Here is a 15,330-nt window from a genome sequence, read left to right as displayed (position 1 = left end):
AGAGAGAGAGACAGAGAGAGAGAGCCAGAGAGAGAGCCAGAGAGAGCCAGAGAGAGCCAGAGAGAGAGAGCCAGAGAGAGCCAGAGAGAGAGAGCCAGAGAGAGAGAGAGCCAGAGAGAGCCAGAGAGAGAGAGACAGAGAGAGCCAGAGAGAGAGAGACAGAGAGAGCCAGAGAGAGCCAGAGAGAGAGAGACAGAGAGAGCCAGAGAGAGCCAGAGAGAGAGAGACAGAGAGAGCCAGAGAGAGAGAGACAGAGAGAGCCAGAGAGAGCCAGAGAGAGAGAGACAGAGAGAGCCAGAGAGAGCCAGAGAGAGAGAGACAGAGAGAGAGAGCCAGAGAGAGCCAGAGAGAGCCAGAGAGAGCCAGAGAGAGCCAGAGAGAGAGAGACAGAGAGAGCCAGAGAGAGCCAGAGAGAGCCAGAGAGAGAGAGCCAGAGAGAGAGAGCCAGAGAGAGAGAGCCAGAGAGAGAGAGACAGAGAGAGCCAGAGAGAGCCAGAGAGAGAGAGCCAGAGAGAGCCAGAGAGAGCCAGAGAGAGCCAGAGAGAGAGAGACAGAGAGAGCCAGAGAGAGCCAGAGAGAGCCAGAGAGAGAGAGCCAGAGAGAGAGAGCCAGAGAGAGAGAGCCAGAGAGAGAGAGACAGAGAGAGCCAGAGAGAGAGAGCCAGAGAGAGCCAGAGAGAGCCAGAGAGAGCCAGAGAGAGCCAGAGAGAGAGAGCCAGAGAGAGCCAGAGAGAGAGAGCCAGAGAGAGCCAGAGAGAGCCAGAGAGAGCCCGAGAGAGCCAGAGAGAGCCAGAGAGAGCCAGAGAGAGCCAGAGAGAGACACGCAGACCACAGACACAGCAGCAGCAGTGGCAGGCGTTGTCAGGGTCGGGATCGAACCCACGACCTCCTGCGCACCAGGCGAGGCAGTCAACATCTCACCACACAAATATACAGCAGCAGCAGGCATCGTCGGGGTCGGGATCGAACCCACGACCTCCTGCGCACCAGGCGAGGCAGTCAACATCTCCTCGCCCCCGTGACCCCCCTTCAACTCATCTTGAGAGCGCTGTGCTCGCCGCGCCACATTGCGACGTGAATTCTTTGGCCCCGAAACTTCCAGCGCTTCGGGGCTCCCCCAGGCCGGCTTGAACCCAGAGGTCGCAAACGGGTTTTGATTCCTTACCCGTACCCGTACCCGGCCGCACCAGGGTCGCAAATGGGTACACGTACCCGGCCGGTTACGGGTAGGGTACGGGTATCGGGTACCCGATTGCGACCTCTGGGATGAAGCCATGTTGCAGGCGCGGGTGGGTTGATTCTAGGAACTTGAATTGTGAGAAGAGACAAGACGTTGGGGAATGAGTGACAATCACGGTGACTCACCAGTGACTCACGGCCTACCCGTACCCATACCAGGCCGCACCAGGGTCGCAAACGGGTACCCGTACCTGGCCGGGTACGGGTAGCCGGGTATCGGGTAGGGTACGGGTATCGGGTACCCGGTTGCGACCTCTGGTTGAACCCCACAGAGCGGCATCAGCGCAGTCGGGGGGGGGGGGGGGGTCGGCTCGGTCACCCCGGCTGGGTCATGTCGTCACTGCCGTGGCCAAGCGGATTGCGGTTTAGCCGGATGGAGGTGGGGGGGAGCGGGGCGGGGGGTGCTAGATTGGGCGCGGTACGGGGCTGGAGAAGAGATGTGGGTGAGTGGGTGAGTGGGTGGGTGAGTGGGTGGGTGTGTGGGTGGGTGGGTGGGTGAGTGGGTAGGTGGGTGGGTGGGTGAGTGAGTGAGTGAGTGAGTGGGTGGGTGGGTGAGTGAGTGAGTGAGTGGGTGGGTGGGTGGGTGAGTGGGTGGGTGGGTGGGTGGGTGGGTGAGTGGGTGGGTGGGTGGGTGAGTGGGTGGGTGGGTGGGTGAGTGGGTGAGTGGGTGGGTGGGTGGGTGAGTGAGTGGGTGAGTGGGTGGGTGAGTGGGTGGGTGGGTGGGAGGGTGAGTGGGTGAGTGAGTGGGTGGGTGGGTGGGTGGTGGTGAGTGGGTGGGTGGGTGGGTGGGTGGGTGAGTGAGTGAGTGGGTGGGTGTGTGGGTGGGTGGGTGGGTGAGTGAGTGGGTGAGTGGGTGGGTGAGTGGGTGGGTGGGAGGGTGAGTGAGTGGGTGGGTGGGTGGGTGAGTGAGTGGGTGGGTGAGTGGGTGGGTGAGTGGGTGGGTGAGTGGGTGGGTGGGTGGGTGAGTGGGTGAGTGAGTGGGTGAGTGAGTGGGTGAGTGAGTGGGTGAGTGGGAGGACGGTGGGGGAGTGACACGGGCTAGAGACGAGATGGAGCTAATTTGGTGAGTGGGTGGGTGACACAGGCCAGAGAAGAGATGGAGTGATGTGGTACAGGAGGACGTGGAGCTGAGTGGACTTGCCGATGACCGATACCAGCGGTGTCGAGATCGACCTCAGTGGTGGAGGAGGCTCGTGAAGGACGCCACCGGGCGAGTGCCAGGCTAGGTGCACTGTGACGCTGCTGGAGGCAGTTGCCCTCCAACAACAGCGGAGGGCAGAGGAGCGACGCTCACAACAACGAGCGGAGCGCCAGGCGGATAAAATGCAGCGAGTTGGCACAGTAGGGGTCACAGCTGGTGGTGCATCTATCAGTCATCTCAGTCGACCCATGGCACCAGCTGGGTCTGTCCCGTGACCTGCACCTAGCCTGGCACAGTAGGGGGGCACAGGTGGTGCATCAGCCAGTCATCTCTGTCGGTCAACCCATGGCACCTGCTGGGTCTGTCCCGTGACCTCCTCCTGCCAGCAGCCTTCGATACCGAACGTGGCCTTAAGGTTAACCTAGCCTGGCACAGGCGCCGTGGTGATGATGGGGTTGGTGGTGAGGATGGTAATGCTGATGGTGGTGATGCTGATGGCAGTGGTGATGATGGTGGAGATGATTGTGGTGATGATGTTCATGATGGTGATGATGGTGGAGATGATTGTGGTGATGATGTTCATGATGGTGATGATGGTGATGATGGTGGAGATGATTGTGGTGATGATGTTCATGATGTTCATGATGATGGTGGTGGTAAGGATGGTGATGCTGATGGCAGTGGTGATGATGGTAATAATAGTGATGATGGTCGTGGTGGTGATGATGGTGGAGATAACTGTGGTGGTGATGGTAATGATTGTGATGGTGGTGGTACTGATTGCTGTGGTTATGCCAATCGTGATGATGATGATGACGACAGTTTTGGTAATGATGGCAGTGGTGGTGACGGGCATATTCCGCGAGAATTGGTGCCAGGCTGGGTGCCCCTATCCCCAGACCCCTCCCCCCATCACCACCGCGTGATCCAAGCGTGCAAGCTGTTGTGGATGATCGCCTGTAAGACGATAAGTGGATTTGACGACTTCTGCAAACTTAGCAGCGGAGGGGATGGGCAAGGCGATTAGGGGGTTATTCTTGTGGCTAGGAGATGTTGACTACCTCGCCGGGCCTACAGGAGGTCGTGGGTTCGATCTAGACTCTGACGATGCCTGTTGCTGTATATTTGGAGTCTGCGTCTCTCTCTCATCATCGCGGTGGCTAGGAGATGTTGACTACCTCGCCGGGTCTACAGGAGGTCGTGGGTTCCATGCCTAGCCTGACGACGCCTGCTGCTGTATATTTGGAGTCTGGGTCTCTCATCATCATCATCACGGTGGCTAAGAGATGTTAACTACCTCGCCTGGTATACAGGAGGTCGTGGGTTCGATCTAGACCCTGACGATGCCTGCTGCTGTATATTTGGAGTCTGGGTCTCTCATCATCATCATCATCACGGTGGCTAGGAGATGTTAACTACCTCGCCTGGTACACAGGAGGTCGTGGGTTCGATCTAGACCCTGACGACTCCTGTTGCTGTATATTTGGAGTCTGCGTCTCTCTCTCATCATCGCGGTGGCTAGGAGATGTTAACTACCTCGCCTGGTCTACAGGAGGTCGTGGGTTCGATCTAGACCCTGACGATGCCTGCTGCTGTATATTTGGAGTCTGCGTCTCTCATCATCATCACAGTGGCTATGAGATGTTGACTACCTCGCCTGGTCTACAGGAGGTCGTGGGTTCCATGCCTAGCCTGACGACGCCTGCTGCTGTATATTTGGAGTCTGGGTCTCTCATCATCATCATCATCACGGTGGCTAGGAGATGTTGACTACCTCGCCTGGTCTACAGGAGGTCGTGGGTTCCATCCCTAGCCTGACGATGCCTGCTGCTGTATATTTGGAGTCTGGGTCTCTCATCATCATCATCACGGTGGCTAGGAGATGTTAACTACCTCGCCTGGTACACAGGAGGTCGTGGGTTCGATCCCGACCCTGACGCCTGCTGCTGTATATTTGGAGTCTGGGTCTCTCATCATCATCATCATCACGGTGGCTAGGAGATGTTAACTACCTCGCCTGGTACACAGGAGGTCGTGGGTTCGATCTAGACCCTGACGACGCCTGTTGCTGTATATTTGGAGTCTGCGTCTCTCTCTCATCATCGCGGTGGCTAGGAGATGTTGACTACCTCGCCTGGTCTACAGGAGGTCGTGGGTTCCATGCCTAGCCTGACGATGCCTGCTGCTGTATATTTGGAGTCTGCGTCTCTCATCATCATCACGGTGGCTAGGAGATGTTGACTACCTCGCCTGGTCTGCAGGAGGTCGTGGGTTCCATGCCTAGCCTGACGATGCCTGCTGCTGTATATTTGGAGTCTGGGTCTCTCATCATCATCATCACGGTGGCTAGGAGATGTTAACTACCTCGCCTGGTACGCAGGAGGTTATGGGTTCGATCTAGACCCTGACGATGCCTGCTGCTGTATATTTGGAGTCTGCGTGTCTCTCTCATCATCATCATCATCACGTTGGCTAGGAGATGTTGACTACCTCGCCTTGTATACAGGAGGTCGTGGGTTCGATCCCGACCCTGATGCCTGCTGCTGTTTATTTATCTCTCATCATCACAATGACGAGATGTTGACTACCTCGCCTGTTCTACAGGAGGTCGTGGGCTCCACCCCAACTCTGCTGTATATTTGGAGTCTGCGTCTCTCTCATCATCACGGTGGCTATGAGATGTTGACTACCTCGCCTGTTCTACAGGAGGTCGTGGGCTCCACCCCAACTCTGCTGTATGTGCGGAGTCTGTGTGTCGCTCTCTCATCATCATCACGGTGGCTGTGAGATGTTGACTACCTCGCCTGTTCTACAGGAGGTCGTGGGCTCCACCCCGACCCTGACGCCTGCTGCTGTTTATTTATCTCTCATCATCACAATGACGAGATGTTGACTACCCTATAGGATTGCCACGTCACCCGTGTAGCCCTATGGGATTGCCACGTCCCCCGTGTAACCCTATGGGATTGCCGCGTCACCAGTGTAGCCCTATGGGATTGCCACGTCCCCCGTGTAACCCTATGGGATTGCCGCGTCACCAGTGTAGCCCTATGGGATTGCCGCGTCACCCGTGTAACCCTATGGGATTGCCGCGTCCCCCGTGTAACCCTATGGGATTGCCAAGTCCCCCGTGTAACCCTATAGGATTGCCACGTCACCCGTGTAACCCTATGGGATTGCCGCGTCCCCCATGTAGCCCTATAGGATTACCACGTCACCCGTGTAACCCTATGGGATTGCCACGTCACCCGTGTAGCCCTATAGGATTGCCGCATCCCCCGTGTAACCCTATGGGATTGCTGCGTCACCCGTGTAACCCTATGGGATTGCCGCGTACCCCGTGTAACCCTATGGGATTACCACGTCACCCGTGTAGCCCTATGGGATTACCACGTCACCCGTGTAGCCCTATAGGATTGCCGCATCCCCCGTGTAACCCTATGGGATTGCCGCGTCCCCCGTGTAACCCTATGGGATTACCACGTCACCCGTGTAGCCCTATGGGATTGCCGCGTCCCCCGTGTAACCCTATAGGATTGCCGCGTCATCCGTGTAACCCTATAGGATTACCACGTCACCCGTGTAACCCTATGGGATTGCCGCGTCCCCCATGTAACCCTATAGGATTACCACGTCACCCGTGTAACCCTATAGGATTACCACGTCCCCCGTGTAACCCTATAGGATTACCACGTCACCCGTGTAACCCTATGGGATTACCACGTCACCCGTGTAACCCTATAGGATTACCACGTCACCCGTGTAACCCTATAGGATTACCACGTCACCCGTGTAGCCCTATGGGATTGCCGCGTCCCCCGTGTAACCCTATGGGATTACCACGTCACCCGTGTAACCCTATAGGATTACCACGTCACCCGTGTAACCCTATGGGATTGCCGCGTCACCTGTGTAACCCTATAGGATTACCACGTCACCCGTGTAGCCCTATGGGATTGCCGCGTCCCCCGTGTAACCCTATAGGATTGCCGCGTCACCCGTGTAGCCCTATGGGATTGCCGCGTCACCCGTGTAGCCCTATAGGATTGCCGCGTCCCCCGTGTAACCCTATGGGATTGCCGCGTCCCCCGTGTAGCCCTATAGGATTGCCGCGTCCCCCGTGTAGCCCTATGGGATTGCCGCGTCACCCGTGTAGCCCTATGGGATTGCCGCGTCCCCCGTGTAGCCCTATAGGATTGCCGCGTTCTCCTGGTCTACTGACGCTGCCACAATGCACCAAATATCGCCATCAGAGCGATGTTTGCATTCTAGATTTGAAGTTTTCGTGACCGCAAGGATTCATACTCGTAGGTTTTTTCGGCAAAGCCACGTAGGGGGAAAATAAATAATAAATAATAATAAATAATAAAAGAAATTATAGAAAAAAAATAAAAATAAATCACGACGTTTCGGAGGCAACACAAGCTTCCGTCTTCAGGTGGAACCGTCACAGCACGATTGCTGTATCAAGTGTTATTTTTATTATTTATCTTTAATTATTTATTTTTTACCTACGTGACTTTACCGAAAAAACCTAAGGGTACGATGTCTGCATGTTCACCGCATGCGGTCCATGCGGTGAACTTGATTCTTTGCGAAAGGTCTCCTCGATTTTGGGTGTTTGAACATGTTGACACCACCAGTGTAACACGTGTCATTGCTGCTAGGAACCTCCTGGTTCCACCAGCCCACAGGGGATTATTGTGTCCGTCCGTCGTGCATAAAAAAATGGGAGGGGCTGGGTGGAGAGGCGAGGGTATGGAGGGGCTGGGTGGAGAGGGAGGGACTGGGTGGGGAGGGGAGGGTAGGGATTGTTGGGCTGGGTGGGGTGGGGAGGGGCTGCGTGGGGAGGGAGGGGTGGGGCTGGGTGGGGAGGGTGGGGAGGGGCTGGGTTGGGAGGGTGGGGCTGGGTGGGGAGGGGAGTGTGGGGAGGGGAGGGGAGGGGTATGGTGGGGAGGGTGGGGAGAATGGGGCTGGGTGGGGAGAGTGGGGCTGGGTGGGAGGGGTGGGGCTGGGTGGGGGCTGGGTGGGGAGGGGCTGCTCACCCCGTGGTGCCCTTATAAAACTCAACGTTCAACCTACTCACACCGGCTTGTGCCCGCCCTCACAGTCGGGCAAATTTGCGGAATACACCACGTTGCCCTGGCCGTTGACCCTGCAGGCCATTGACCGAGCAACCCGACGTTCCTACCAGCTCCCTCCGCAGGAGGAATGTGTTTATTGTACCCTCGTGACTTTACCGAAAGAACCAAAGGGTATTTATAATTTGAGTACGACGTTTCACCCGTAATCACAACCTTCATGATCAGGCCGGCATGATCAGACGCACCAAGCCCTTAGCCACGGAGTCAACATTGGGGGGGGACCAAATCTTCCAGGGGGTCTGGGGGGGTCCCCCCCCCCCCCCCCAGAAAAAACGAATCTAAATTTGAAAACGAATTTCCTGCCTAAAATTTAAAACAAAAGCACTAACACGTGGGATGGATTCAAGATTTGAAGCTTTCGTGACTGCAAGGAATCATCTTCTTAGGTTTTTTCGGTAAAGTCACGTAGAAAGTAAAATAAAATAAAAACAAAAAACAACTTTCTACGTATTCTCAGGTTTTTTCGGTAAAGTCACGTAGGTAAAAAAAAAACATTAAAATTAATGAAAGTAAAATAAAACAAAACAAAATAAAATTCACGACGTTTCGGAGGCAACACAAGTCTCCGTCATCAGGTGGGACCGTCTACGTGACTTTACCGAAAAAACCTAAGAAGACGTGGGATGGACTTTTTCTTTATTTTTTTTACAATAATGTCTAATAGCGTATTGTATTACATTGCTCTGTTTTTTGTGTGTGTACCTTTTCTTGCTTCATCGTATGTAATGGCAGAGATTAGGGAATCATAAAGTACAACGCAATCATATAAACAGAGATCGATGCATTGGTACATGAAGACAAGTCCAGAGTTTGTGCCCAAGGTTTATCAAATTGTTATTTTTTTACTACCATAGCATCATCGAAATTATCATTTTTTTGAATATTTTTATCGCAATATATTGGTGGGGACATTTTGGGCATATTTTATTACTGGCCTTGAGTCACATCCTGGGCCAGGAGGTGATCCCGTGGCGTCTAGAGGTGTTTGTGTTGCTATAATGGAATGAGCATGAGACATTTGAATTATTCGTATTATTAATCAGCGGTGCCCGTCCGCTTGCAGTGGTTTTGAGCCGCGCACTTGCAGGGCCTGCGCCTTCAGCCTCTCTCACTCGCTCGCTGGCAAAGGTGCCCCTGGCAGACACGCAGACACGGTAATAAAGCAAAGTGTCGCAGACGTGTGTGTGTGTGATTGTGTGTGATTGTGTGATTGTGTGTGTGTGATTGTGTGTGTGTGTGATTGTGTGTGTGTGTGATTGTGTGTGTGTGTGATTGTGTGTGTGATGTTGTGTGTGATTGTGTGTGTGTGATTGTGTGTGTGTGTGATTGTGTGTGTGTGTGATTGTGTGTGTGTGATTGTGTGTGTGTGTGTGATTGTGTGTGTGTGTGTGATTGTGTGTGTGTGATTGTGTGTGTGTGATTGTGTGTGTGTGTGATTGTGTGTGTGTGTGTGATTGTGTGTGTGTGTGATTGTGTTTGTGTGATTGTGTGTGTGTGATTGTGTGTGTGTGATTGTGTGTGTGTGTGATTGTGTGTGTGTGATTGTGTGTGTGTGTGATTGTGTGTGTGTGTGATTGTGTGTGTGTGTGATTGTGTGTGTGTGTGATTGTGTGTGTGTGTGTGATTGTGTGTGTGATTGTGTGTGATTGTGTGTGTGTGATTGTGTGTGTGTGTGATTGTGTGTGTGTGATTGTGTGTGTGTGATTGTGTGTGTGTGTGATTGTGTTTGTGTGATTGTGTGTGTGTGATTGTGTGTGTGTGTGTGTGTGTGATTGTGTGTGTGTGATTGTGTGTGTGTGATTGTGTGTGTGTGTGTGATTGTGTGTGTGATTGTGTGTGTGTGTGATTGTGTGTGTGTGTGTGTGATTGTGTGTGTGTGATTGTGTGTGTGTGATTGTGTGTGTGTGATTGTGTGCGTGTGATTGTGTGTGTGTGTGATTGTGTGTGTGTGTGATTGTGTGTGTGTGTGATTGTGTGTGATTGTGTGTGTGTGATTGTGTGTGTGTGTGATTGTGTGTGTGTGATTGTGTGTGTGTGATTGTGTGTGTGTGTGATTGTGTGTGTGTGATTGTGTGTGTGATTGTGTGATTGTGTGTGTGTGTGATTGTGTGTGTGTGATTGTGTGTGTGTGTGTGATTGTGTGTGTGTGTGATTGTGTGTGTGTGTGATTGTGTGTGATTGTGTGTGTGTGATTGTGTGTGTGTGTGATTGTGTGTGTGTGATTGTGTGTGTGATGTGTGTGTGTGATTGTGTGTGTGTGATTGTGTGTGTGATGTGTGTGATTGTGTGTGTGTGTGATTGTGTGTCTGTGTGATTGTGTGTGTGATGTTGTGTGTGATTGTGTGTGTGATTGTGTGTGTGTGTGATTGTGTGTGTGTGATTGTGTGTGTGTGTGATTGTGTGTGTGTGATTGTGTGTGTGTGATTGTGTGTGTGTGTGATTGTGTTTGTGTGATTGTGTGTGTGTGATTGTGTGTGTGTGTGTGTGTGATTGTGTGTGTGTGATTGTGTGTGTGTGATTGTGTGTGTGTGATTGTGTGTGTGTGTGTGATTGTGTGTGTGATTGTGTGTGTGTGTGTGTGATTGTGTGTGTGTGATTGTGTGTGTGTGATTGTGTGTGTGTGATTGTGTGCGTGTGATTGTGTGTGTGTGTGATTGTGTGTGTGTGTGATTGTGTGTGTGTGTGATTGTGTGTGATTGTGTGTGTGTGATTGTGTGTGTGTGTGATTGTGTGTGTGTGATTGTGTGTGTGTGATTGTGTGTGTGTGTGATTGTGTGTGTGTGATTGTGTGTGTGATTGTGTGTGTGTGTGATTGTGTGTGTGTGATTGTGTGTGTGTGTGTGATTGTGTGTGTGTGTGATTGTGTGTGTGTGTGATTGTGTGTGATTGTGTGTGTGTGTGATTGTGTGTGTGTGATTGTGTGTGTGTGTGATTGTGTGTGTGTGATTGTGTGTGTGATGTGTGTGTGTGATTGTGTGTGTGTGATTGTGTGTGTGATGTGTGTGATTGTGTGTGTGTGTGATTGTGTGTCTGTGTGATTGTGTGTGTGATGTTGTGTGTGATTGTGTGTGTGATTGTGTTTGTGTGATTGTGTGTGTGTGATTGTGTGTGTGTGTGATTGTCTGTGTGTGTGATTGTCTGTGTGTGTGATTGTGTGTGTGATTGTGTGTGTAAGATCTGGGCAAAGTCCCATCGGTGAGCTCCTCCGGCAGGCAAGGCTGCGTTGGCTGGGCCATGTAGCCCGCATGCCCAGCCACCGCATGCCCAGCCACCGCATGCCTAAACAGCTTTTGTTCGGCCGGATCGAGGGGGCTAGACGGGCGCGGCACGGGCTGAGAAGAGATGGAGTGATGTGGTACAGGAGGACGTGGAGCTGAGTGGACTTGCCGATGACTGGTACCAGCGGTGTCAAGATCGGCCTCTGTGGAGGAGGCTCGTGAAGGACGCTACTGGGCAGTTGGAGGCAGTCGCCCTCCAACAACAACGGAGGGCGGAGGAGCGACGCTCACAACAACGAGCGGAGCGCCGGGAGGCTAAAGCACAGCAAGTTGGCACAGTAGGGGGCACAGGTGGTGCATCAGCCAGTCATCTTGGTCATCTCGGTCAGTCGACCTGTGGCATCTGGGTCTGCCCCGTGACCTCCTGCCAGCGGGCGTTCGACACTTCACGTGGCATCAAGGTGCACTTGGCCTGGCACAAGCGTCGTGGTGCCGTCACCGCCACTTAGTGGCGAATGGTGGTTGTTGTTGTTGTGTGTGTGATTAGACTGTCTTACATGACATCATAACAACAGTCTGGGCCACTGGACGGGTTCCGCAGGATTGGAAGGATGCCCTGGTGGTCCCCCTCTTTAAGAAGGGGGACCGCACAGACTGTAACAACTACAGGGGCATCTCACTCCTCAGTGTGCCGGGAAGGATTATTCAACATCGCCTTGCTAGGCACGCTGAGGAGAGGCTTGCGGAGCCCCAATGCGGTTTCAGGAAAGGGCGGTCCTGCACAGATGCCATATTTTATGTCTGTCTGCTACAGCAGAGGTGTAGGGAATTCCAACAAGACCTGCATCTCTACTTTATTGACTTGGTCAAAGCCTATGATACCATCAGTAGGCCTGGGCTCTGGGTTGTTCTTCGTGCTTTCGGAGTCCCTGACCCTGTGCTCACGATCATTAAGGACCTTCATGATGGTGAGCGGGCCCGGGTAAAACTACGTGGCCGGGAGTCAGAGCCTTTCCCTGTACACCTTGGGGTGCGACAGGGATGTCCTCTGGCTCCCACATTATTTCACATCTATTTTGACCACGTAGTTCGTGAAGCCTTCAATAGCTGTACCGGGGGAATTTCCATTTGGTACAGATACAATGGGAGGCTGATCGATGCCCAGGTGCGATCAAGGGATGGCTCCCTATTGGTCAACCACGTTATGTATGCCGATGATTTGGTAATAGCTGCTCATTCAGAAGAGGAGTTGGAGACGCTGCTGCTGAGACTGGAGCGTGCCACTAAGAGGTGGGGCCTTACCATCAGCCCCACCAAAACTAAGCACCTGCCTGGGTATTTTGTACCATCGGGCACTCCACCCCCACAACTCCCAATCGGTGATGGGGCAGTTGTGGAGAGAGTGGAGAGTTCCCATACCTGGGCAGTGTGCTTATGACCGGCTCTGGTTTAACAGCAGAGGTCTCACTCCGAATCAGTCGAGCGGCAATATCTTTTCATCGGTTGCGTGACGCTGTGTGGAAGCTACCTGGTCTGTCGCTCCACACGAAGATTCAGGTCTTCTCCGCCACGGTCATTCCCTCCCTTCTCTACGCTTGCGAAACGAGGACCCCCCTAGTGGAGCATCTGCGCAGGTTAGAAACATTTAGGCTGCCTGCCTACGATCCATCCTGGGTTTAGCCCCCCCCCCCGCTTCTCACCTCCCCGCCCCCTCCCCCCGCCCCCCTAACCCCTCCCCCCGCTTCCCCCCGACCCCTCCCCCCGCTTCTCCCCCCCCGACCCCTCCCCCCGCTTCCCCCCGACCCTCCCCCCGCCCCCCTCCCCGCTTCCCCCCGAAACCTACCCCCGCTTCCCCCCGACCCCTCCCCCCGCTTCCCCCGACCCCTCCCCCCGCTTCCCCCGACCCCTCCCCCCGCTTCCCCCCGACCCCTCCCCCCGCTTCCCCCCGACCCCTCCCCCCGCTTCCCCCCGACCCCTCCCCCCGCTTCCCCCCGACCCCTCCCCCCGCTTCCCCCGACCCCTCCCCCCGCTTCCCCCCGACCCCTCCCCCCGCTTCCCCCCGACCCCTCCCCCCGCTTCCCCCCGACCCCTCCCCCCGCTTCCCCCCGACCCCTCCCCCCGCTTCCCCCCGACCCCTCCCCCCGCTTCCCCCCGACCCCTCCCCCCGATTCCCCCCGACCCCTCCCCCCGCTTCCCCCCGCCCCTCCCCCCGATTCCCCCCGACCCCTCCCCCCGCTTCCCCCCGACCCCTCCCCCCGCTTCCCCCCGACCCCTCCCCCCGCTTCCCCCCGCCCCTCCCCCCGCTTCCCCCCGACCCCTCCCCCCGCTTCCCCCCGACCCCTCCCCCCGCTTCCCCCCGACCCCTCCCCCCGCTTCCCCCCGCCCCTCCCCCCGCTTCCCCCCGACCCCTCCCCCCGCTTCCCCCCGACCCCTCCCCCCGCTTCCCCCCGACCCCTCCCCCCGCTTCCCCCCGCCCCTCCCCCCGCTTCCCCCCGACCCCTCCCCCCGCTTCCCCCCGACCCCTCCCCCCGCTTCCCCCCGACCCCTCCCCCCGCTTCCCCCCGACCCCTCCCCCCGCTTCCCCCCGCCCCTCCCCCCGCTTCCCCCCGACCCCTCCCCCCGCTTCCCCCCGACCCCTCCCCCCGCTTCCCCCCGCCCCTCCCCCCGCTTCCCCCCGACCCCTCCCCCCGCTTCCCCCCGACCCCTCCCCCCGCTTCCCCCCGACCCCTCCCCCCGCTTCCCCCCGCCCCTCCCCCCGCTTCCCCCCGACCCCTCCCCCCGCTTCCCCCCGACCCCTCCCCCCGCTTCCCCCCGACCCCTCCCCCCGCTTCCCCCCGACCCCTCCCCCCGCTTCCCCCCACCCCTCCCCCCGCTTCCCCCCGACCCCTCCCCCCGCTTCCCCCCGACCCCTCCCCCCGCTTCCCCCCGCCCCTCCCCCCGCTTCCCCCCGACCCCTCCCCCCGCTTCCCCCCGACCCCTCCCCCCGCTTCCCCCCGACCCCTCCCCCCGCTTCCCCCCGCCCCTCCCCCCGCTTCCCCCCGACCCCTCCCCCCGCTTCCCCCCGACCCCTCCCCCCGCTTCCCCCCGACCCCTCCCCCCGCTTCCCCCCGCCCCGCCCCCCGCTTCCCCCCGACCCCTCCCCCCGCTTCCCCCCGCCCCGCCCCCCGCTTCCCCCGCCCCCTCCCCCCGCCCCGCCCCCCGCTTCCCCCCCGACCCCTCCCCCCTCTCCCCCCCCGACCCCTCCCCCCTCTCCCCCCCCGACCCCGCCCCCCGCTTCCCCCCGACCCCGCCCCCCGCTTCCCCCCGACCCCTCCCCCCGCCCCGCCCCCCGCTTCCCCCCGACCCCTCCCCCCACCCCCTCCCCCCCCCCGACCCCGCCCCTCGACAGTTGAATCCCGCGAAGTCGCTGAGGGGATCTCGAGCGCGAGTTTGGAGGCGGCATCGATTTTAGTTTTTTCCCCTCAGAATTACATTTTTATTAATCTTCCGATACAACGACGCCGCCGCCGCCGCCGCAGCCGAGGAGGTGCCGGCGACGTTTAAGCGAGGTGAGAATCGTACAAAAATCGACTTAAAGACGAGGGATTATTTTCTCTCCACCCCTCCGCTCGTGCAATGTTGTTGTTGGCGCGCGGAAGGAGACGACGGGACGAGGTTTTTTGCGTTGAGCGGGGCGGCGGTGACGCGGCCGCGGCGGAGGGATACGGCGCGGTGCGCTGGCCACTTCGCTGAGGTGTTCTCGGTTTGTTGCAGAGATTTTCGCTTAAAGTTTTTAAAGTTTTAAACTCGCGGATCAATTAAAAGTTAACGTGTCGCGCAGACGGCAATGAAAGCGCGTTTATTATTGTGCATTTGTGCGCGCGTCTGTGTGTGTCGACTTTTCACGGGTGTGTAATGCGTTAGTGTGTACTGTGTGTACACGTGTGTTTGTGTACTGTATGTGTACTGTGTGTGTACACGTGTGTTTGTGTGCTGTGTGTACACGTGTGTTTGTGTACTGCATGTGTACTGTGTGTGTACTGTGTGTGCTGTGTGTACACGTGTGTTTGTGTACTGTATGTGTACTGTGTGTGTACACGTGTGTTTGTGTACTGTATGTGTACTGTGTGTGTACACGTGTGTTTGTGTACTGTATGTGTACTGTGTGTGTACACGTGTGTTTGTGTACTGTATGTGTACTGTGTGTGTACACGTGTGTTTGTGTACTGTATGTGTACTGTGTGTGTACACGTGTGTTTGTGTACTGTATGTGTACTGTGTGTGTACACGTGTGTTTGTGTACTGTATGTGTACTGTGTGTGTACACGTGTGTTTGTGTACTGTATGTGTACTGTGTGTGTACACGTGTGTTTGTGTACTGTATGTGTACTGTGTGTGTACACGTGTGTTTGTGTACTGTATGTGTACTGTGTGTGTACTGTGTGTGCTGTGTGTACACGTGTGTTTGTGTACTGTATGTGCACGTGTATTTGTGTACTGTGTGTACACGTGTGTTTGTGTACTGTATGTGTACTGTGTGTGTACACGTGTGTTTGTGTACTGTGTGTACACGTGTGTTTGTGTACTGTATGTGTACTGTGTGTGTACTG

General features: G+C 56.1%; 1 protein-coding gene and 1 long non-coding RNA gene across 3 annotated transcripts in view; one reads left to right on the top strand and one right to left on the bottom strand.

The window, feature by feature from the left end:
• The window catches only part of LOC144952371 (uncharacterized), a 217,961-nt gene that overhangs the window by 173,698 nt on the left and 28,933 nt on the right, over positions 1-15,330 (bottom strand). The gene's annotated exons all lie outside the window — the stretch shown is intronic.
• LOC144952453 (uncharacterized) overlaps positions 14,169-15,330 on the top strand; it is a 9,731-nt gene continuing 8,569 nt past the window's right edge. Inside the window, exon 1 of one of the 2 annotated variants that reach the window (XR_013640627.1) lies at positions 14,169-14,289. This is a non-coding gene — a long non-coding RNA (uncharacterized LOC144952453). Of the gene's footprint in view, positions 14,290-14,445; positions 14,484-15,330 lie in introns of those variants that run through there. The other variant, XR_013640626.1, reaches the window with a different exon arrangement.

Source organism: Lampetra fluviatilis, chromosome 67 (genome assembly GCF_964198595.1).
Source record: "Lampetra fluviatilis chromosome 67, kcLamFluv1.1, whole genome shotgun sequence".
NCBI classification, from domain to species: Eukaryota; Metazoa; Chordata; class Hyperoartia; order Petromyzontiformes; family Petromyzontidae; genus Lampetra; species Lampetra fluviatilis.
This window is presented reverse-complemented; position numbering and strand designations above follow the sequence as displayed.